At 36.9% G+C, this 25,523-nt stretch overlaps 1 protein-coding gene across 1 annotated transcript in view; it reads left to right on the forward strand.

Moving 5' to 3' along the window:
* The first annotated feature begins 14,908 nt into the window (after positions 1 to 14,908).
* Positions 14,909 to 25,523, forward strand: part of LOC110378061 (ataxin-1-like) — a 36,002-nt gene continuing 25,387 nt past the window's right edge. The window contains exon 1 of the mRNA XM_021337145.3: positions 14,909 to 15,491. The gene's annotated coding sequence lies outside the window, so the exon portion shown is untranslated. The remainder of the gene's footprint in view (positions 15,492 to 25,523) is intronic.

Raw genomic sequence — 25,523 nt, forward strand, 5'->3', positions numbered from 1 at the left:
CACACAAGAAAATGGGGCACATAATTTTTGCTTCATGTTATGTACTCCATTCAATAGATTATACATATTATTTAGATTACAGGTGTCAATGACATTTATGAGCTTAAAAAAATATTTAGAATGTTGAACTTTTTATAAGAAACAACGTCGGTTAAAAGTACGTAGGTAGTTTTGTATCTCAAAACAACAAACATATAGCCAATTTAATACAATTATTGCGTAAGCCACGGTAATACCAATACATATAATGTAGATAGGTACTAACTGTTATTTAATGTGACATTTTAAATTTCAATGTGACAACAGGGTATCGTTAAATATTCAAGGCAAATTATGAATGTTATTGGCTGTGTTGTCTAGTGGACATCGATAGTAAGATCTCGTAGGGCCGGGCACCGCCCTACCGACGCACGTGTCTCGCGGCCAAGGCTGCGTCGTGAAAGCTCTGTGTACATACCGCCCACGCTCCGCACGCACACACGCGCGCCGCGATGCCTCCACACTCACACAGACACGCGCCTGTGCGCACACTGTTGCCAGGCTTCGTAGCTCTGTCATACTGATTGTGTAGTGACGCCGTGATCACACACACCACGTGCCTGTGTAAGTAAAATATGGATTGTTTACATGTGTGTTTGTTCTTCGAGCTTCGTAACTTGTTTGGACAAATTCTTAGAATCACACTAATGCCAGTGCGGTTTATCTGGCTTGAATTCGTTGATCGTTCTTCCTTGTCACACTGAGTGGACAACGTGAAACACATTAGTGGTGTGATAAGCATTCCTCATCTACATACCATAATACATACCTGGCAAGGTAGTTGCCAGGTACAGGGAGACAATACGTAAGCGATTCGTACAGAACTGAATAACAAAATATGAACAGCAAATATGTATGAAATTCCAAAAGTTTTTTAATTATGTGAGGGTACAATACACATGTTGAATAACTGTTTCAGTAGCTGCTGATATAAAAAAGTTTCAGTCGTGAAACTGAAACATAAAACAAAGAGTTTGAAATAAAAATACTTATTCTCGCAGTCGGCTTTTGTTTATTATAAAAAGCTTTTTAATTAATGTGTAGAAAACAGGCAAGTTAGCTTCGCCTATACATTGCTACCAACATGTTTTGACTTGTTCGCATAATACAGTGATCTCATATTTCCATGTCTCTGCCTACTTCCAGTTCAGCCAATAACTATGACGATAAGAGCTGCCTATATTAACTGCTGTTAGTCATTCCGCCTTGGCAACATAAATAAATGTTTTATTTTAGTTTTCCGTTTAATGAGTTAGAAAATATTGCTGTTAATTAATATAATGTTATCTTGATTAACCACTCATAAACAGCGAAGGTTCATAGCTAACTTGTTAATGAGAATGGAAAAAAGGTCACACTTTTTATACGTTCCTCAAGCACAAACTAAATGTGTAAATTACATTTTCTTGTAGCACTTAACTTAAGCCTATACAAAACTAAAAATTTCAATCTCAGTAAAAGTACAATCTCTATCAAAAATAAGATTAAAAGCCTCGAGGCTCTTAAAAGCATTTCACTCGGGACTATCATTAGGAAATGCAGTCTCTTGTCAGTTTGGTCGCGGGACCAGCGTAACTTGGTCTCCTGTAGTAGTTACGAGCTTCCCTTCGCGGAGTACCGACGACAGGGTGGTGAAGTGTAAGGTCTGGGGGCTCTTGTTGAGTGGTTGAGGGGCGGGGTGAGCGCGCGGGGGTGCGGGGGTGCCCTTGCGCCTGCATCTGGGTTACCGGGGCGCCGTTGCATCCAGCCCCTGCCGACTAGATATCGCGACCTGACCTATATTTCGACAAGGTATGCAAATAGACCCTGTTTACTGCGTTTACTCATTCGAACATAATGTTTATCATCCCCTGATACTTTGTGTGGTAGTCGATGATGCGTTAAGGTTAAGGTTTCTACAAAATCTGCTGAAGTTAGTAAATAATGGGGTAGTTCTGTATTTTGACAGCTTACAACAGATTTATGTTCGTGGAAGCTGTGTTGATCTTATCGGATTAGGACATATGATGATGTCCTCCTAGCCGATTATCGGCTACGGCGGCTGTTCTCATGTAAGGAGATAAGCCAACTACGCAGGACATATTATAGTGCACGAGCATTTGCGCAGACACAGGTGCACTCACTATTCCTTAACTCTCATAGCCCGATGGGACGGAAATCCGACACGACCGGAGAGAGATCAGGCGCAGGACCGACATTTACGTGCTCTCCGATGCACGGGTGTATCAATCACCAGCTTCCAGGCTCCGGGCTGCTTTGTGAAAGTCTTCTAAAACCCACAAAGCGATTTCGGCCCGACTCGGGAATCGAACCCGAGACCTCGTGCTCAGCAGCCGCACTTGCGACAGCTAGACCAACGAGGCAGATAACAGGACATATAAGCTTGCTAAAGCATTAATTCTTTTAAGATAAAATTAATTTATAGCAAGTAGGTGCCTAAAGAAAATTACTAAATGTAAGTTAATAATGTGTTATTCATTTCTAATCCAATAAACATAAGTAATAGGTCCTAAACACAGAAATACTTGTCACAAGTCTCATTCACGATGATAAACAAAAGAATATTATTTTCCCAATCGTCCTAATGACCCAATTCCAGGGTATGAATGATACCCCGGCGGGAACTAGGAGAGGGAGGCACTCGGGGGGAGCCGCGTGCCTGGGAGACGCCTTGCCGGAATGTGCCCCTGAAACCGCATGCTTTATTATTTCAACGACGTATATTTAGCACGAAACTACTCCTTGCTCCCCAAATTCCAGACAGTTATTTGGTTTCCAAGCAATCACTTATTCACAAAGGATTTGGCAAGTCTGGCTCTCAAGGCGTAATTGGGGTAACATTGCGGTTTCGCAGCCTACGCTGGAATCGGTTAGATATACGTGGTAATCATTTGTTTGAACAGGAGTATTATTAGAGGCGTGCGGGTGTGTGGCGAGCTAACGATCCATTAGCCGTGATGAACGGTCTCAGGACTGTCATGACACCGCTGACATTACACCGGATCGCTGGTGACACCCGCCTCCAATATATTTTATTGTGTCACTTGTTTACAGACTGTTCAGTTTTGTCCTTTGACACTATTAACCACTCCAGGAGTCTTTTGCGAGAAAATTCCTGAAAAAATATTGGATCAGATTCAGTCTGAAACGGCAAACTTGTGATAAAATATGAGTTTTCGTTCTTCAGCTGTAGGTACCTACAACAGAGACCAGACATCATTTTGTACAATTTATCTTGGGATTTTCGATTTTTTAGGTTGAGAAAATCCTTTCTTTGTGAGTTTTTACAAAATTTTGTAATCATTATGTATGTAAGCGTAGCAACGAATAACCACTAAGAGCTTAGGATGAATAATGCTAAGGGTTATGCCTAATCAAGCTTTTGTGCTAACTCTGGGTACCGCCTACTACAAAATTCAGTTCCTAACTAGGTGGTTTAGTTATAATCTTCCATCGTTATTAATAATTTATTGCTTGTTTCAGTTCTTAGCAAAATTATCTTTAGAAAATATTTAATGTAGTCTGGGGCTTAAAACATAATTATTTAAACGTTAACGCTTAGGTAGTTTATATCTATTCTACCAATATTTGAATATGCTATCAAATAATGTCCTTGGAACAGACTAAAGCTTATATTAGGATTCGAGAAAAGTTTTCCATTAAGCTCTGTAAATACTAAACGCAAGGGCTTTGTATCTGATCATAAGAATCATCTTGGCTCTAAATTTGTACGGTAGATACTGCACCTGCATCCTGCATTCTATTCGGGGTTTTGTCCTAGGAAATTCCCGGTCCCAAGGCCACTTTCATTCAACCTGCAAATATTTTTCTCAAAACTCACACAAAACATTAACATTTGGTTAACAGAACACACCGAAGCAATCGTAATTAATGCACCGCGTTAATTTACTGTTCAATCTTAGCAATAAATTGTGCATAGACCGGCGCACTGTCGGTAAAGTTCAACAATTCAATTAATTCCTTTTCAACTGTGCACTTGCGACACATTTATCAACGTCAGAGGATTATCAGAGATGCAACTCATACGCTGAAGGAATTTTAATCACAAGAATTAGCGAGCTTCATATAAATTGCTGGGTGCAGCAAGGAAATTATAATCTCGGAAATAATACACTTGACAGAGAACAGCATTGGCTTCCTAATCTGCCTGGTTTGATATTAATATAAGAGTCATCACTAACGAAGGTAACCTGTTCAAAAACATAACTGATCTTACACCAAAATCTTCAATTTCTAAAGTCCAATGATAGTCAACACGGTTGCTACTATGCGAATTATTGCGAGTAGGTAAAGCAAATTCAGTCTGACCGCACCAATGGAATGTAAAATGCCGTTTTAAGTTTTTACTACTATTTTGATACAAGCTACCATAAATCTGTGTAATAAATAACGAGCACACAGTAAAAGCTTTCATTTGAAACTCTTAAGGTTACATTTAATAGCAGGGCCGTACGGATCGCTTGGTGCAATCAAACGTTTGGCATCGCCGGTGGCTGACTGGCAGCGCAGCCACCGACATTAGTGCGTGTCACTGAGACGCGATAATAGCACGATTAATCGACGCCGGGGTCCAACCACAAGCGAACAAACTACAGAAGGACTCCTCTACTACGCCACATGACAAGAAGTGACTCAGATTGCAATATGTTTGAGAGGTTCTAAGAAATCATGAGTCAATGTGGTTTTTTTGTCATTTAGTACGGTTAACACAAGACACTTGATCTAAGTCTAGTTAACAGTTTTAGGACTTGTGTAAAGTAATATGTCCTAGTATTACAAAATGCATGAGTCAATGTAAATAATCTACAACGACGCTGCTGCAGCTACTGCACCATTAAATAAAGCAAGTTTGAGTCTTCTGATATCTTGTTCTTTGGAATACACATCTGTCTTATAACTCATGCGAGAAAATAACCCATGATGTCAGCTTCTTCCTTACCTTATGGACATGGAACATAAAATCCACAAAAATACATCAAAAAGTAGATCTTCTGCAAGTGTCGGGGTGGTATCGCGATATGCGCACGCGCTACTGCCACTACCGTGACATTTGCGCGGATCATTCGCACGCAGAACAATGGGCATCGTGAAGTCAACATAGAGGTATATACCGACACACTCATACAAATAAACTCATATAATGTAACCGTTTACACCCTGAGTCATACAATGCGGTCAAAAATAACGCAAAAATATGCAGCCCAGCATCTACATTTTCAATTCTCTTAAGCACATATAACATTGAATATAATCATAAATAAAAGATCAAGCAAGTATTTATTCAATGTTATGTTTTTAGCTGTTTTCAAAATGTTAGATATAAACCGCTGAAGCCCTCAGGTTGCTAATACCGTTAATGTTGGGCTGTTCACTCAAACAGATGAGCATCGTTTGATAAACGACTCTTACAAATTCACGGAAATATTTCAGAGCTAGCTTTGGGAACTTGCTTCCTATTGTGTTATTATGTTCACCAGTCTTTTACAGTTACACAAACAATGGATTCTGTAACTCTTTCAAAATATCCTTTCTTTAAGCTTAATGAAATCAAATCGCGAGTACAATGCGACAATCTAAAGTTAGCGTGTATTCACATCGTCCGGCGCTGGCTGGCGCGAGTGCTCTTTCGTTTGAACGTAGGTACACTGGCTGTAATTAAAATAACTGGTAATGAGTGGCGCATTCTTAGTCGTGGACACGACACAGATGTATTGCTAGTACGCGTACATTCCCAGCCACCTTCGGTGTCACGAATCACCCGTTGCTAACACGATGCAGGATATACGATGGGTGGTCTCACACTCTGCTAGATATTACACTGGATTTATATAAGGAAGTGCACGTAAACAAGGCGAGCTCGTTCCTAATGAGCTAGCACGTCGCTTTGAACTCGAACCTATTTCAGTCAAAGAACAATGTTGCTTTGTCGTTCTGGGAAAAATAAATCTTCACACGCTTGGCGCGTCGCCGTGTTTACTATGAAAACTTGCGGCTCGTGTTTCTTTCGTTACAACACGTATAGGTTTTGCAGTATTGCTATTGTTACATATTTCAGTTGACATTATAGATCGTCTTTACGTTCTCGTTTTACAGTTATAGCAACATGCAGTAAATGTTAGCGCTATTACACTACGAGTGCTAACCGGCGTCTGCACTGTGTCGGCCTCTAGGTTAGTATATTTTTTGGCACATTGCAATGTAAACGCTGAAGAAGAAGCCAATAAAAGTTTACGCTCGACCCGATTGTAAGGCCTTGATAGAAAATCAAACGCCAATATTGTACAGTCTAACAAATTGTGAAACTGAAATGTTTATCTAACCGCTTCGCTCAACGCGTCGTTAAAAATATATCGCGGCACGCACCAGACTGTAGTGCAAATGTAATGATAGCAATTTATATGGCAAACAAATAGAAACTAGACGGCGATGCGTAGGTTTGCTCGGAAATAGACTAGCGGCCGGCCAGACTGACTGAACGCCCTCGCCAGAGAAATAAGAAGAGCGCGCCGGCCGCCGAGGCTGCCACCGCGACCCGCCTACCGCCTCATTAATTATGTCATAACGCGTAATGCTCACATGAATATCTGAACTGCCTCCATTACTCGCCACCGAATACCGACACTTATTTCAGGCTCACGAAGCACCAGTTATATTTCAAGACTTTGTAACCATCATCAGCAAGAATGTTGCTTCGCAGTGCAATTTTTTTAAAAAGCTGTGCTTCTCGTGATACTTACAAAGAAGATTTGGGTTCTGTTAACAACTTCAGCAACTATTTCTATCCTCATTTTCAGTTACGATATTACTCCTCGGGTACCTAAAAAAAATGTTTCGTGTTCGGCAATATGTAGTAATGTTTACGGCTAGACTAATGAGGACAGTTATCTCAGTTTAATTTAAACAAGCTTAGGTAAGTAATTAAGTAACTAATTGGAAATAAAGTAGGTGCCTAAATATGTCTTGTGTTTTTTGTGTGGCCGTTCTCAGATTTGCAGGTATGTAGAGCCCTAGGGTTTACCTACATACTTCTTGCCGAATTTGATTCTAATCCATATGTTATTTGGATAAGTATGTACCCAACATGTAGGTAAAGCTAAAATACCTATGTAAAGTTAATCTAATCAACTCATCAGGGCAAGTCATATTATTTGAGAAACTAATGTGGATTATTATACATGAGTTTCATTATACTGTTTTCCTTTACAAAACGCGTAGAATTTCAAGCAGTGCTTGGGTAGGTCTGAAATACAATGGGGACAGGTAGTGGGCTAGCCATGATGGCTGACAACGGCAGTCATTATTCTCTTCAGAATTTTACAACTTAATTATCTACACTCTCTTTGCATACAAGTTGTTTCTGCAAATGGCTTGGCGGCATGCGCGAGCACACACCTTGAATTCCTTTCCATAAAATAAAAGAGGCGTGACATTCAGATTATTTCAGGTATTTTTTCCTTTGCCTATGTCCACGTTTAAGTAGAAGTATACATGAAACGATTATCGCAGTGGTTATATTCTTACGTACGGAATGTGAACTTAATAGCTTATAATGATGCATATTTAAATCGTTTTAAGTTCATAAGCGATGCTTTATTTTTTGTTATTGTTTTTTTGTAGACATTAATGATTCTTTCTTTTGTAATAAATTTGTTAGGGCGTAGTTAGTTCAAGCACGTTTTTTTGGAAATGTTCATTTCAAATGACAACGAAAGATTATCCTGGACTTATAAAAATTATGTCTTTTTCTCCTACTGATGCCTGCACATCGCACTTACGTTTTGGAATGGTAAAATTGAGTACGTAAGTAGTTGGCTTCCATCAGGCAGAGAATGGCAGGTAATGGTGCATATTATGCATTCGGTGTTCATATTTGCATGCTGTCGGGTGTCGGGATCGGCGCGCATATAATTCGGCATAACGTCTGGCGAGCACCGCACAGGAATAGTCTAAATGGCAGACTATTATAAACCCTCGTATATTTTCCTCCACGTTGTAAATTAGTCTTTAAGACTAACGAACTATAGAAACCTGAAAGTTATTATACGGTTCCGTCTCTGGGATTATGTTGGGAAATCACGTACCTAATCTTATATTCATAGGGTTCCAATTATGAGGTCTACAAGAAACTTGGAAGTTCTTAATTGTTCAGGAACCTTGGTATTTATATTGTTAGACTCGGATTTCTGTGATCCTAAGAAACCCACATAAAAGTCGACTATTGAATGATTGACTGAAAATAACACAGTTTTGTATTTATTATGTGTTTCATGTATTTTGCAGTATTTACGTCGCAGAAGTTTTGAGTCCTTCATTGTTATACTTAACGTCAAGATATTTTGCGGGGAAAATTCATGCTTTTCTGCATCGCCCGAGCGGTTTCCAAAAATGTTTGTACAATGCTTTTAAAGCACAAACCGCAAGCTTTGTCGACAAGTTGACTGGTGCCTACATAGAGGTGTAGACACGTAGCTATGGCACTGCACTTAATGCCAGCCTCGTCAGTGATCGTGCCAAGATTCTTAGGTGGAAAAGAAACTGATTTTGCATAGGCACTTAATTACAATTTTGAATGTGATTTAAATTACAAGCTAGGTATTTGCAAAGGACAATAAAACAATGAGGGGATGTAACAGGTAAATTGTCAAGAGAAAAATAAATAAAAATATAGGGTTCATAATTATCTTTTAGCTAAAGAGGTACATGTTATCCTTGATAAATAAAGATAATAATGTTATTAGGTATATGATTAGGAGTTTCTGCAGAAGGACTAAGACCCATGATAATTATCAGTGTGTTAGTTCTCCGTAAAGGAATAAACTTGATTTTCAAAGAATTATGTCGGCCCCGTTTTGATCAGAACAGTCTACGAGCAGTTTTCTACGAATTAAATGGGTGAATATTAATTCAATAATTTATGTGTTGACAGACTTAGTTCGAATTTGTATATATTATTATTTCTAGTGATATGTGATTTGACATCAGAATAAATGCTTGAATTGCAAAAATTAAACAAACGTACAGAATCAAAACATATAGGTATTTGTGAAACTACATAGGTATGTACCAATGTCTATTTGTAGGTTGCTTCACTTTACCGTCTATAAAAATGAGAGGATCATGTTTTGCTCTCTTCTAGTTGAAGACTAATATCCCGTAAGTCCTATTCTTCACGATATACTGGAGTCTCGTAATTGGCAGTCAGGTATCAGCGTGGGCTGGCAGACGTCTGCCGTAGACACGAACTTAACGAGTCAACAAACTACTCTCAAATAATGAAAAAGCAATCCAATCTTATTTTCCCACCACCGCAATACTTTTCAACGGTAAATTCTTTTGAAAAAGAATACGCTGATTTTGAATTCGTATTTTGAATTTTAGAGATGGACTAATTGCTGTCATCTGATATTTTTGTCTATTCTTTTATTTATTCTTTACTAGCTGTTTCCCGCGGTTCTGACACATCTCAAAATTGCTAAAGTATTTCTTCATCATGTTGAACACTAATATAATCTGCCTACTTTAAAAAAGTTGTGTAGATTTGGAATGAAAGCCAGACAGATAGACAGAGTGCTATTCGTGTTTATAAGTTAAGAATTATGGATTGCCCAAGTTATAGAAATAGGAAGTCGTATTAGGACTCCCTAAACGTATAGGCGGAATAGATATAACTACAATGAAAAATTGGGGAACAAAGGTCTAAACATATTGCGCCAAGGGAAGACGATATGATTTCGCACAGTTAAACTTCGTACCCAGGAGGAATGCAGTCAGCTGTAATAAACTAGGTATACGAGAACAACAATATCTTGCCGTAGGTGTAACATATCGTATTAACGTGGAATTCACGACGAATATCCATTGAAAATTAATTACGATATAACCACACCCACCTGGTTCAAAGTAACGTTACTGTTCGATTATCATTAAAAAGATAAAAATTACACTGTACATTTCGTTCTGATCGATGATTTTGATAAGTAAAGCAATATAGTAGATCACACATATGTCGCTATGCGCGGGCGCACCTGCCTGCGTCACGCACGGCGCGACGTTGGGACCGGCTACCAACAATGTCCTCACAATGTACAACGTACGTTAGTTTATTATTCACCTTACATTATCAGATTTAAACGTATAGTAAAGGTAGGCATAACCTAGATATAATGAAACATTTTTCAAGCAATTATTTTTTACGTTATTGATGGGAAACTTATATTTTCTATTGAGATTTATCACGGTCCTAGACTTTTTTCAGAAAGAGCTCGAAACGTTTTTCAGAATTCGTAGGCGTATATGAAAAACTGACTTGAGATGCATTGGGAGATGGCACCCTATAGACATTCGATACGATACAAAAAGTGACTTTGTGTTACTCAGATTTTTAGGAATTCATAAAATTCCGTAAAGTGGTTTTGCGTGGCAGAAAAATAAATATTTAGGTTTCAAATATTCACAAAATTTCGCATTTATTAGAGATATTTCCTAGTTCAAAGCTAGTAGAGATTCTTCATGATATTTTTTAATGAGATTACACAGAATTGATTGAACGGAGTAAAAATGGAAAACTCGCTTGCTGTATTTATAAATGACTGGAAATGCTGGTAGTCTACAAAAAACTAGCTCCTATGTACGTGGAAGTTCGTTTGTAGAGCTTTCCTTTGCGAAACTGTGTTCTCGAGTTTCGAGGAAACCACATTTTAGTAGGGTATCTTATAGTTGTGTTTGTTTGGTGCTATTTTGGTTCTTTAAGCAGCTTTCGTACTATGATGTAAGTTCTGCACGCTGCAGTTATTGAGCGGTTTCTTATGAGGAAAACTTATTGTTTGAAAACCGACATATTTTCGGAATTGAATTGTGGACAGATTTTTTTTTGTTAAGTTTGTTTTTAATTGCTTGCGTCAATATCATTAATGCAAACAAATATTGCAGGTAGGAATGTTACTTTTCTAAGTTATATGTATTTTTTAAGTGTACACTTGTACACCAATGACTGAGTGAAATTTAAGGAAATCTTGAGGATACCTGGACTCGAAGTTTGAAATCTCGGATCTTCCTTGTAGTGCAGTCATTGAAGCGAAAAATACGGTCTAACCTCCGAATTTTTTTACTGTGAACCGATTTGCATGAAATTTTGGAATTAGGTTCATCTTACCCTTAACTTTAAAAGTGAAAATGATTTGAACTCCGCCACCCCCCCTGGGGGTGGTTGCCACCCCCTCTTTTGGGGTGAATATTTTTTTTGCAAAATAACCTCGGATATCGATAGAAGACCTAATTTTAAGCAAAAGTTGTCTTTAAAGTTTTTAAAAAAATCCAATACTTTTAAAGTTATTGGCAATTGAAAATTCGCAATTTTTTCACGTTTTTCATCGGTTTTTTGCAAATATCTCCAAAGATATACGTTTTATCGAAAATGTATCAAGAACAAAATTGTAGCAGGTAAAACAACGAACAATTTGTTTTTTTATAACATGTCCTAAGTGCAATATTAAGCTAGATATTAAAGATCAAAGCCGTTTTTTATTTTGTCTGAAATTTAATCGACGTAGTTTATGCCATCTATCATTTTAGTAAGTTGATCAATTTACGAATTTTAATTATTTTCCGGAGACATATATACACATTACAATAGTTATGACTCTTTATTATACTGCCTACTTTCACATTGCTCCAAATATTGACACTCTGAAGTTTTCAGTTACTAAGTAGAAAAAAATATGACAAGTTTTTGGACCGTAACTCCTTAAATTTTCATGCTATCACAATTTAAAAAAAACCACTGTAAAAGTAATTAAGAGGGCTACAACATCCATCATTGCAATATATAGTAAAGAACTTTTTTCTAAAACGGTGAAGGGTTAAAGGGCTTAAGAGAGGCTGTGATTGCGCTGCCACGCGCTCTTTAAACAATCATATCTCCGTCAATTTTTGTTCGACAGAAAAAACAAACAAACCAAATTGTTTGTCACAAAAATACCTAATTTTTTTATAAGTACACTTTTATACGTATCTGTCGTAATTTTTGAGATATTATGAAAAACAAGTGAGTTTTTCTTTAATTTGAAATTTTGTTCTTTTCGTTAATCGTGACTTTTTTGAAAAATATCTGTCCTGAAGCAGCCAAACTGATACTATCTATCAAACTCTTCATAATAAAGTTAATCCTAGGCGGAATACGATTAATTTTAATTTTGGTGGAAATGGCACTTATGAAACCCATTGATTTAAAAGAAAAAATATAAGATGCTCCCCTTATTTGCAATACAGCTCACTTATTTTACGTGCAAAAGACTTTTAATAGTGCTCATCTTAAAGCTTATTTCAAGCACTACAAAACCCATTTGTATTAGAATGTATAAAATGCATCTACTCGCCGCTACATGGCATTGACCACAACGATTAAATTTCAGACAAAATAAAAAACGGCTTTGATCTTTAATATCTAGCTTAATATTGCACTTAGGACATGTTATAAAGAAACAAATTGTTCGTTCTTTTACCTGCTACAATTTTGTTCTTTATACATTTTCGATAAAACGTATATTTTTGGAGATATTTGCAAAAAACCGATGAAAAACGTGAAAAAATTGCGAATTTTCAATTGCCAATAACTTGAAAAGTATTGGATTTTTTTAAAAACTTTAAATACAACTTTAGCTTAAAATTAGGTCTTCTTTCGATATCCGAGGTTATTTTGAAAAAAAAAATATTCACCCCAAAGAAGGGGTGGCAACCACCCCCTGGGGGGGTGGCAGAGTTCAAATCATTTTCACTTTTAAAGTTAAGGGTAAGATGAACCTAATTCCAAAATTTCATACAAATCGGTTCACAGTAAAAAAAATCGTAGCAATAATGCTTCAATGACTGCACTATTGAGCAATAGTAAGATAGTTAGGTATATAACTTATCAAAATAATAAGAAAACTATTTTAAAGACAAGCGAGCTCAATTCCTTGAAATTAAAATTTCAGAGCCCTTAAAATTACATACAATATACAATAAATAACTTACAATTATTAAAACCAACATGAAAAGGCTAGGCAGATGATTTACACCAACGTGCATACACAAAAATGTAGCCCAACTTACATAAGTTTAACGAGTTGTATGCATTAAAAGGTTTCCATCGGCTGTGGGATGAAAAAACGCGTCTGATTGTTGCGCCTGAGCGTGGCTAATCGATCGATGGCCCTACGAGAAGAGTTCAACGCGATGGTAACTCTACGCTGTGTTATGTTATAGGTAGTTAGTACACTGCACTGCATTTTTAACTACTCTCTTTGAATATACAAATTATATTTTGTGTTTGGTATATTTTTCTACAAATATACTAATGTTGTGTTACCTGCATGCTGTGGCAACCTATAATTAAGTCTACACTTAGCATAAAATTTAAGATTTTGTAATAACATTCATTGTAACTAGTGTAAGATGACATGTTGTACATAGAGTTCTAAAATCAGTGTTGTTGAACCTGAAATTAATTTATGAAGGATGTTACTTTTTCTCGATCGCTAGGTAAGTTTGGGATGGAAGATGTGACGTCATTTAAATATATGTAGCAGTGTATAAAATTAAGTTTAAGTTAAGTACTTAATTTTTGGACGCATTCCTTAGTTTTGTTTCAAGGACATCAAAACTTAACGGCTCACATTTTTCTTATAAACGAAATACGGATCTATCAGCTGGTCATGTGGGATTCTAATGAGCAAATAAACGTAATGACGCACAGAATAGTGGGCATATACAAAAAGAAAGAGTCTGACGCGTATTTACGTTCTTGAAAATAAACTAGATACTACGAAGACATATTTTAAAAGGCCTAAACATAATTATTATGCGTGTTTCAGAAATTAACATTACATTCCATCTTTGTTTTCATAAACTTAGATACAAATCCAAATAAACTAGATTACTGTAACAATTTATCTGCGCGCAGCTCGCGATAAAACTTAATAAAAATTAAAATATTTGTAAGACAATACGCTATGTCTGACCATTTGTCGTAAGGGGCTGGCCCATTATTGTAAGATAAGTCTTTTTAGCTTATCTCAGTAACAATTTCTCGAATACAATGGACGCGACCAGGATTACTTCTAAGTGCTCTGCTACCGACAATTGTATTTAAAGGCTAAACGATTTTACCCTTTTTTGTAGCAACGTTCATTTAACTACGAGTACGGTTTTTAACTGGCTTTGAAATTCTGTGAAGTTGGAGTGAGACGGGTTCTGCTTTAACGTAATTGTATTTCAATGAGGAAGAATTTTACTAGTGCGGGACGTGAAAAGGATCCTCTGGATGGATTTTTAAGTAAATTGTTAGAAAATGTAGGTATCATAATTGATATGCTCTTCATGAAATTAATATATAGTAGAAGCAGAGTTCCTAAGCTACATGTACTTAGTGTACCTATAAATAAAAAGTAGAAAGGTCCCAAAGGCTTGTATCATGAGGTCGAGGCATGCCGTGACGTCAGCGACATAGAATTATAGAACCGGTTCCAGAACCTTTCCACTGGAGATGTGTGGGAAATACCTGTTGTAGAGAGTACTTGCAATCACATGCAGCGCAGAATACTGCGGCGTGCACCGCGCCCGGGACCAGGACGGCATGCCGCTCAATGAGCAGCCGCCATACGCAGGCGTCACGGAACTAAACTTTCATATTATGTTGAAACGAGCGACACTCGTCCGACAACTCTACATAACAGCATCTCTCGAGCTGATTGATAACTTAAGAGGCGTTTAACAGTTGCATTGCATCATGGGTTTACGTGGCGGAGCGCGACGGCCGACAACATTCGGTGGCAACGGCCAGCGCTCACACAAGAATTCATTCCGGCCGAGAAGTGTTCGGTTTCAGTCTGGCACGACGAGCGCTCATATTGCATTTAGTATTTATTTATGTATCGGTGGAGCGCAGGTTCTATCGGTGGCGGCGCCGCGGGCGGTGCGGCCCGGGTGCGCGGCCGGGGGGGAGGGCATACTTACTACGTGATTAATCCGCGCCCCCCGCGCCGCTGGGCGCTCCGTACTCGCGCCGGGTTTCCTCGTCCCCGCGCCTCACGGCCACTCACTACGCACGGGGCTCCGCGTAGTGCCGCCGCCAGTCGCAGCGCGACCCGCGCCGACGTCGCACTCCGTTTTGTTGCTTCGTCGTCAGATCGACCCATGATATCATTCATGCTAATCTCCGCCCGTTGATTTTCCTGCCGAGTGACCGCAGTGAAACCGGCGCGCTATACCGCGAGTGCCGAATGTTCGTGGACGTTACGCCCGTGTACTTTTCCATCGGAATCCGAGCGTGCTAAACCAGTTCGGAGTGACGGACGGCGCCTTCCCTCGGATGAGATCTCCGACCGGCGAACGTTGCTGTGACCCGCGGCCTGCGATGCTGCGCCCGTGACCGTCTTGCGACAGTGCCACGAAACGTAAGGATCTGTTAGTTGATTTGGCGACTCGCGTGCACGGGCCGCCTTCCTATTTGCATGGCGCATACGAGTGGATTTTATTTTCGTCTGGGGAGCGGTGTGTGCGTGCGCGCGCGAGTGTGCGGCGCGCGGGTGTGTGCGGCGCGTTTGTGTGCGTGTTCCGCGTCCGTCAGCCGCTGCTCCCTGCTGCCCGCTTTATTTAGGTTGTTTCGGAGCGTGTCGGCAGCTCGGCAGCTCGTTCTGGCGCCTGCCGACACCGCCTACCTGTGTCCTATACGACATACTAGCATTCCTGTCATGTTCCCACTCCACATCTCTCGTACGTCAACCTTGAAAATGATTACAAGATCCAGTAAGGAAAAAGCCTTTAACAACGTAACCATGTAAGAAACGACCGTCTCTACCAAATGACACGAGTTGAGTTTCAACGTAATCGTACCTTATGATAAAACACCGGTAGCATTTTGGTGTTAACGAGTTTTCGTATCTGGCAACTCATGGCATGAAAATAAGTTAAACCGGTCTTATTATTATGTCACTATGTTGGCAACATTATTATTTTCCACTATTCATTCCATGTCAATGATCTTAGAACAATGCCACGGAATATCTGAGCATGTGCAGTTTTGACACTTTGTACTCTGATGATGCAGTTTTATTTACCTGCAAGTGAGTTGGAACTAACAGCTTGAAATGCACGTGATAGCTCGTCTTGTAGTATCAGCTAATTAGCCAGTGATTGAGTGTAATGTATTGATGTTCTACTATCTGACACGACCTTTTAGATCAGTGCCTCATGTGATGCGCGATTTTTATTTACCTTTTAAAAAGATATTGAAAATGTAGAGCTAGAGACTGCTAAGTAAATACAAATCTATCTTTGGCAATACCACTGCTTTTCACTGTCAATTTTCTAGTTTTACATGTCAAATTGAGAGTTCAGACATCTATAATACCTAGGTATACTAATAGGTACTTAGTAAGAACGTACTAAAAGATGCAGTACTACAATACAAAGGTGAAAGTTTGTGAGTGTGCGTAGATATGTTTGTTACCTCTTCACGCGCAAACAGCTGAACGGATTTTGTGAAATTTTGCAGGCATAGGGATAATACATCGAACTAGCGTTTAGATTAGTTTTTATCCGGGTGCGGCAAGTAGGTCCTTTAGGACGCGGGTGAAACCGGTGTAGGACTATAGTACAAATACTTATTACCGACCTATTTTTGTGATAATGATGCATGTATCGACAATGTGGTTATTTTTATATTGTTAGAAACAAGAAAGATTTGTCACTTGTTGAACCAACTGCGTGTTCCAAGAAAAAGTAATCAGCTTGTATACTTATACAACAGTAGGTATTGTACTAATTATCTTGTACTGTGTAACCGCAAGCATACGTATTGTGATTGCGGGAATTATAGTACAAATCAATAATTAACGTAAGTAATTAATATCGATACAAATAAAGGCATTGTATTGATTGTCCGGACCACGCTTAGCTGGGGATATTATCGTTAAATAATTATTGTGACAAGACGATAATGTCGTTATCGGTTAAATACAATGCACCATTTTCAATAATTGATGAGTTAAAATTAGAACAAGTAGGAAAAGTACAAGTGGGCAGTTGGGTCGCACGATAAACTCCGACCCCGACTGTACTCGCTGTACGCAATACTCGGTACTACCGCTTATTAATATATCTTACTTGACAGATAAACGTGACGGCATAACTAATAGTAATTATTACTAAACGCAAAGTTATCTCAATGTCCTACTATGGAAAGCAATTTAATTTGATTGGAATGGTGCTCTATGATACCTAATAGCTCTGTATTTTTAATTAGTCACTACAAACAAATTATCTTTAAGACTATTAGGTTTTGTTATGAGACATATTTATTGTAAAAGCACTTCTGTAAGGCTAAACACACAGAATAAAAGGATCAACTAGGTGATCAGTTCATCCATTCATTCTGTAACAATATCGGCCTAAAATGAACCTATGTTTTTCCGTTGAGAACGTAACTCTTACCCCAGATTACTATAATAGTTACCCCTTACTCCGTAAATACGTCATAAGGACAAAACGTTAAATGCATTTACAGAAAAAAAAGAATAATACCTACGTGTAAGTAAACGCTATGTAACTGGTTATAACGCAAACGCTTTTCCGTGATGACGCAAAACATTTACAAGACGGATGATATTGGAAAATCCTAAGATAAACCGTTAGTATATCTACCCAAACGTGACAGTGTTGTATTGAAACATGTCAATTAAGAACCGATATCGTCAAAATATGCGTAAGAGCATTGAGCAGCCAATTATGTGACAGCCGATAAAATTCGGGTGCAGTTTTTTTAAATACCTGAAAACAGTGTTGCGTGGTTTATCTTTAGTGTTTACAAAGACTAACGGAATTACCATATTGTATTTTTGTTAATATTACAACAGCTACGATAAAAACGTTGTATTTAAAAGAGTCGAATGTATATTGTTCCACGGAATGTTTAAATAGATGTTAATAGATCATAACGTTGTCGTAGACGGCGGCTACGATGCGTAGCACACTGCAATATCTTCTTGTTTCAACCAGCCGAGTTTACTTACATGTATTTATAGAACGTGCTTTCTTAACCTGCTACGTTTATGACTTCAAGTGAACTTAATTATAACCCATGAAACATAACGTTAACGCTTAATCGTAACTTAACAACTAAGCATTTTCGTAGCTCGCGTAGGCCTAAAATCAAAAGTTATGTGTTCCGTAAAACAGTTAAGACTTTCCTCACGTATTTTTTTTAGGATATTACTTCATCAATCGTTACCTCAGCTTAAGAAGCGTCAAAAAAGTTAATGTATGAGATAACTTTTTGTTCAATTAAGTAACGCACTTTTCTAACTTTTGAGCAGAAAGTAATTTCGTGTGGGCGGCGCCGGCGGCTGCTGTTAACCTTTATCTCGCTAATACGTAATCTGTTTTTATAAATAACGACAGTTTGTTAACAATTCACAGTTTATTATGAAGGGTAGTCCCTTCTCAGGTAAATAGACAGTTAAGCCCCACTTGAAGGCACAAAAGGGATTGTTTGGAAAGGTTTTAAACCAGAATAGTTTTGAAATCATATAATTTTGGTTTTTGAAATTATCTATTCATGGTCTTAGGTGTAAGCTAAACATTATTTTGCTAAACCATCTGGTTCAAAAATTGGTGTGCTTGATTTAATATGTCATTATTTTTTCTTCAATCCTAAACCAAACGATTTTAAAGAATAATCAGTTTCAAACAACAAAGTGACTCAATTGAACCAAACACAAGACTCTTACGAACCTCAGAGCGAGAATCATAAAAAATCTCCAACAGTCCGACATTTGGGAACCACATTTGGGACTTAAAAGTCCGTTGTACTACCTGTTTTCTAAAAACCTGACCTCTTTAACATTCTTGTAGCACAATGTCTTTATTTTAGTGTAGTTTAAAAAAATAGATATAATAAAGACTGATTACAGCTAGCTACGCAGTAAGTGTTAAGTCTCTTTTCTAGGAAGCTGGTATTAATAAACAAGTAGGCATAGTAAGCATTAAGATTTGCATAATATTGCTCTTATCTTAGCTAATAATACGATAAACCTCAACATCACACAGGTGTTCTACAAAAAATGTATATCAACCCAATTATCCGTGAAAAATAGCATTAGGTATGTGGAATTCTTATCAATTGGACATTTTATTAAATGATAGCGTCATAAAAGATATATATAGATAGATATATAGATTAATTATAAAAGATATGATCACAAATACTATAAATGAATGACCATATAAAAAATTACTACCTAATAGGTACTTTACCTATCTACTTATTCAAGTACACGAAAGAAAAACGAAGCTTGCGCTTATTGCATATCTATGAACCTGATATGAACGAACAGGAGATTATTATTAATGACCAGCAACTTCTGTATTCTCGATGCATGCTTAGTAATCGATTTCGTCCTGTATCGGTAATTTTATACATAACATTAACCTGTCATGCATATTTCTGATCTATAACGTGTTATTACTGGCACGTATTAACTAAGTAACCGTTATACTAGTGGTAAGGGTGCATGATACCTATTAAATAAACGAGGACCATTTGTCAGATAACAAGCGGCGGTTGCAAAGAAAACAAAGAGATATCGTAGCTTGTGTCACAGATAGTGTTACACACGCACACATAGCGAATATTGTGTGTACGTATGCAGTGCGCTAGTGTGCGTTGTTATCAGGCAGCGAGCTACTGGCCGCCTACGTCGATATCAGCTGTATTAGCCACGATAATACCTGGCATACCTGTATTCGTATGCACACGTTTTATTTTTGTACATAGCCACATGTATGTAAGCATATAAATAGTTAACAGACATGAATGAACGCTACGTTTCAACTGTACATAAAACAACATGTAAATAATGATCGCTACGAAATTGTGCTCAAGCTTCGTCTGATTAGTTTGTTCATAAGATTAGAGCAAGATGTTTCATAGTAGGTGTTTAATAGAGGTACCTGAGCGATATTCAAAGGAATTGAGAATCTAGAACATACGTACGTTTCTTTACTTACTTACTTTACAACTTAGTTTAGAGCAGAGATCAGTCCATTTGGGAAAGTAAATAGGTAACCATATTTTCTTATCTGTCGATAATTTTATAGCTTTAGCGATGTAGGCTGAAGGCCTCCCTATCTAAAATATAGACTGATCTTCCACATAGTAGAGATGATGTTTAGGTAAATAGAAATGTCATTATTGTAATTTAATTGCATTCTAGAACCTACTTGGAAATAGAATGATACATAATATGTAAGTATGACACTATGAGCTAAACGTTATTTATTCCATTAATTACTGACAAATATTTGAATAACTATATGTATAGCTACATATCCTCTTTATTATTTTAGAAAAAGTAACAGATAATAACTGATCATTCATATAAATACAGCATGACTGTTTTCTACAAGTACGCATTAGATTAAACTTTGTCCTGGTTTATCCATATGCATTAAATAATATGATCTGAATAGACCTACCGGTTTACACCAAACGAATAAAGGTGATACCAAAATATGAATTAGGTACCTACAAAACAAAGGAAATCCGACGATCCGTAAATAGAGCGTTTGGTATTTAGTCGCATGAATACAAAATAACAATGAATATAATATTCACTCCATAGGTACCTATTATACAGAGTAATATAACAAATTAAATTTAGCAAGTAATATAAGGAAGGATGTTGTTTTTCAAACAGAAATAAATACCATAGCATTATTTTTATTTGGTTGGAAATCCGAGAAACATTAGCATCAAAGTGGATTTCCATACCTACGCCTGTATTATTTATTATTATTAATTAATAGGTACATATGTACGGTAGGTTTTGTTATTCCTATTGGTAAACCACTAATTAAGGCGGCACACAGCAATAACATTCTACTTAAAGCCTACACTTTGATTAACCGTGATTTACATAATGAATTGGCTGTTATTTATATATAGGAATTACTCAGCTTTGCAATACTCATCATTATTATTAACAATATTGATACATAATAAATTGTAACCACTTATCAAGTTGATGTTTGTAATTAAATGCATAAAAATGCAAAATTAATCTGTTCATACCAAAATGGTACCTTGCTACTTAATACTTCAAAACTTATACAAAATACTTACATATTCTGACGCACTTATAGTATTTACGTATCTATTTAGAAACATTATCTTTAGTAGTATTTATGTAAATAATGTGGTTTCACTAGATCCAAACTGACTCGTTGGTCTATTGGACGCAAGCAAAGTGCTCTTGGGATTTTCCACACGGAATTTCTCAATAGGAACCCGGAATTTGCATTTATGCCTGGTATTGTCAATATTAGCTCCACGGCAAATATTCTACCATCGAATTAGAGTATGTTTAAAATCCGTTTATTCGGGGAATAACAGGCACGAAACTTATGATAATGATGATATCATTTTATGTCTCTTTATGTCGCTCTAAAATACACAGCCGTTTGAAAACTTCCCTGCTATAAAATACATAAAAAGATAATACAATAGGTGCATAATTAGCGTATATCATGCAAGTAGTGTGAACTCACAATACCGATCATGTTAAAGAATCGTTCTCACGAGCGTAAGAAGTTGGTGTCTTATTGCAATATGTAAACAAGCAAAGAGGTTAGTCTCGGTGTTTCACGTTACGGAGACGCCGCGCACTCATCTGCACTTCTTTGTTATCATATCGATGTTACTCGACCCCACGCAGACCAGAACATCGCTCACACTTACTTGGTTACTAAGTCAGGAATAAAGAGCATTCAAAAAATAGACACGTGTTGCTGGGGAGATTATTCGCCCACTTCTCTTCCTAGCAAAACATATAGGAAGTGGTGAAGGGTGGGTGGTTTGGTCGCTATTGTTTTGGCTCTTTTATTTCGAATCTATCGATTCTATCTATGTTTTAAATATAACATGAGATAGGAAGCTATCGATGTTAAATACCAAGTTTTTTTTCTCTGTATTCTGGATCATTCTAGATCACTGTCAACTCTGTATATTGTATTATTCATACAGATAATCGAGTTCAGAGAAGGGGCTAATAACCAGAAGCCCGCAAATCAAATCTATTATTTCCTGAAAATTATTTCAAGGGAATAATTATTCTTAATAATGGATTTATAAAATATTCACGATGAACCTGCTTGTTCTGACATTAAATACGGACATTTCCCACGGGATTCCCACGCAGTTGAAGTAAGATCGTAAGAAACCTTTATAACTTGTTAATGAAATTGATATCTATAATACGTACACAGAAATATATTTATATCTGCTACGCAATTTTATAAAGATCGTATCAATAATGTCGTATTGAATTAATTGAATTAATGTAAACACGTTACAAAATGAAAAACGGAAAGTACCAAGCGGACAATTATCTTGTAAATGAACGTAAGTTTTAATAATATTCACCGAAGGTAGATAGGTACTCGTTATATAGAGGAAAATTAGCATATTTCATAGTATTGTCACGAGCCACTGCTCAATGGAGACAGCGCAGATATTTGTTTAACAAAAAGCTGAACGACGACTTTTAATCAGGAGCTATTTCTGGTTCAACTGAAACAATGAAAACCGTGAAACAATTTGCATTTAAATAATATACATTACAAACACACATTGTTGCAAGGTAAACAATGATTATATTAAAGGGTGTTGTTTGTCAACACGGCCCTTGCACAGTAGGATGTTTGTGCTGTTACCTTCGTCTCGACCAATGTATACATCTGCAAACAATAGTTCCCGACTATTATATTACTTTCTTTATAGACGGACATGAAAGGTGATAGACCTCATGTAGGAACTACGCCTCACATTGAACCCAAACATCCTTTTAACTATCAACATGTTTTTTAATCGTTGTCATTAATCTACGCTAGTTTTTACATTAACTAATTACAGATATGAATTGTGACCCGATAACGTCTCACATAGGTACGCCATTGAATTTATTTATAGACGATAATTAGTGGACAGAGACTTAAATTAAGACCTAGGTATTTGAAAATACAGTATCGTATTTCATAAATCTATCCATGATTTCATAGACTAGCGTACCTTAATATTAACTGCCTAGACTAAACACTGAAATTAACTTGAATTGGCATTGAAATTAAATAGATATGTATTTCGCCCTTATGATTTCTAGAGAAAAAAAATAAAGGTATCCAATTATCCAAAGGTAATTGTGATTTTCAAATAAACAATAAACACATTTAAGCTAAATTCTTAGGTATCTATTTCTGTCCATTTATTTGCTCTAATCTGTCATGGGGTATCTAAGTTGTCATGGGGTATTCCCGGAGTATGGTATTATCCGCAATGACATTCAATTGTGAATAATATTATTATTGATATACAATAAAAGGACTTTGGTCTCAATGTACGAATAACGGCTTTAGATTCAAACAATTTAATATAATTCAGTACTAAACTAAAATGACCATGCTTGTAACAGAAATTCTACCATTATTTTAAAAGAAAAACTACCACTTTTTAGCATTAAAAAAATGTAAGCTCCAATTCTTTTTGTCGTATTTTCACGTGTTCAGAATTTATTTGTATCCTAACAGATTTATTCGAAGCACACTTGATCGATGCTGTTGACCCGCCAACTCCTTGTGACACTAGTCCTGTCTAAAAATACAACTAACCTCTTTTTGCTTGAATATTTTAACATCGACCTCTCGATGTTTCTCCATGTTGAAGCGTGTTGCCAACGGCTATATTTTCTGATACAACTTACAAAAGCCAACTTCTCGGCTGTTATTCGGCAGGTTCTATTTAAGCAGGTCTGCACGTGGAAGATAATTTTGTGCCTAGATATATTTTGAGGTTATTTTCATAAGTGAGTCTGTTACCATTTTGTCAGTCACTATGATTGTCCCTGTTAATGCTCAATGACAAAAATGGATAGATGAGTGATTAGGCTTTAGTTGCTGGTTACATTCACAGCTCGGTCTAATCAATGGGTCGGCAGCGCCCGCGCACCGGTTACGTCACAGCTTTCGCGGGTACACTGTAGTAAGATGTTGCGAAATACGCCACTTATGCAAGAAGCACGATACGCAAATACGCCAACAGAGCGAATGTTGCATGCACCGTGTTAATAATAATAATAATAATAATAAATCATTTATTTGCTTTTTAAACATGGTATTTTTGGTGTTACATAACATATAAAGGTACAAGCATGTTTAGCTATGTTATAGCATGCAAAAATTTCAAACTTAAAACTAACTCTATCATATAAATAACCTATCTGAGATCAAAATTTCTTTCAAGAAATTCACTAACACTATAAAAGCTACATTTGACTAGCCATTCATGTAGTTGTGCCTTCAGAGCTCTTACATTTAATAATTTTAGACGCCTGGGAATTTTATTATAAATACGTACACACATTGCAAGGCAGTTTTTATTATACTTTGTGAGTCTAGGCAGGTCATCAAGAACTAGCGTGTATGGATCACGTCTGCTCCGCTGTAAAACCTCATTTGCTGACTTAAACAATTTTTTGTTTTTTGTTACAAACATACAAATTTCATAGATATAAAGTGATGGCAGTGGTAACAAACCAAGTTTTTTAAATACTGGTCGACATGAGTCGTCAGGTTGCATCCCCCAGATTGATCTTATGCACTTTTTTTGTGCAATAAATGCACGATTCATGTCGGTGCTATTACCCCACACGATAAGTCCATAGCGCAGCAATGATTCAACGTAAGCATGATAAGACATGATTGCCGTTTTGATGTTTGTTACACGTTTCACTATTTTTAAAGCGTATACAAATTTATTGATTTTGGTACTTAGATTATCTACGTGTTCTTTCCAGTTTATATTGTTATCTATTATAACGCCTAAGAATCGCGTATGTGTAACTTCTTTGATGCTAGGTATGTTAAGATTGATGTTATTTTTGTAATTGTTACATTGGTTAAATTGAATGAAGACAGATTTCTCTAAGTTTATTTTCAAGCAGTTTATATTTAGCCAAGTTAGTAATGAGTCTATTGTATTATTAATTTCAACCTCATGGTCTTTCACAGTATGACATGTTTTGTTGGACGTTACTATTATAGATATATCATCAGCAAATAATGTGCACTTATGTATAGTTATTTTAATGATATCATTTACGTAAATTAAGAATAGCACGGGGCCAAGCACACTTCCTTGTGGGACGCCATATTTGTTTAGATTATAGTTTGAACGGTATGAAGCCATGTCTTTATTTTTATTAATTTTGTTTATAACGACGCTTTGTTGCCTATCACTTAAATATGACGATATCCACTGGTGCGCAGGGCCTCTAACTCCGATAGAATCTAATTTTTTTAGTAGTAATTCGTGTGAGACTAGATCAAAAGCTTTTGATAAATCGAAGAAAAGACCAGTAGTGAGATAATTGTTATTA

The sequence above is a fragment of the Helicoverpa armigera genome, chromosome 11 (genome assembly GCF_030705265.1).
Source record: "Helicoverpa armigera isolate CAAS_96S chromosome 11, ASM3070526v1, whole genome shotgun sequence".
Classification (NCBI taxonomy): domain Eukaryota; kingdom Metazoa; phylum Arthropoda; class Insecta; order Lepidoptera; family Noctuidae; genus Helicoverpa; species Helicoverpa armigera.